Below are 209 nucleotides of genomic sequence, written 5' to 3' on the forward strand. Positions count from 1 at the left end.
ATCTTTATCTTCTTGGTCAGAAGCATTTTTATCTTCTGGTTCCATTAGTAAGAGGGAATCTACATATTCCATACTTCCTACACCTCTCTGCAATGCCTTTATGGCCAACGCCTTTACCGTTTGCTCATCAAGGGTGTCAATAAACTCCTAAGAAAAGAAACTATTTCAGTGATGATGGTCATTGCAAATTGGTGAAAGTACTTGAAGGA

The sequence above is a fragment of the Montipora capricornis genome, chromosome 8 (assembly GCF_036669925.1).
Source record: "Montipora capricornis isolate CH-2021 chromosome 8, ASM3666992v2, whole genome shotgun sequence".
NCBI lineage: Eukaryota > Metazoa > Cnidaria > Anthozoa > Scleractinia > Acroporidae > Montipora > Montipora capricornis.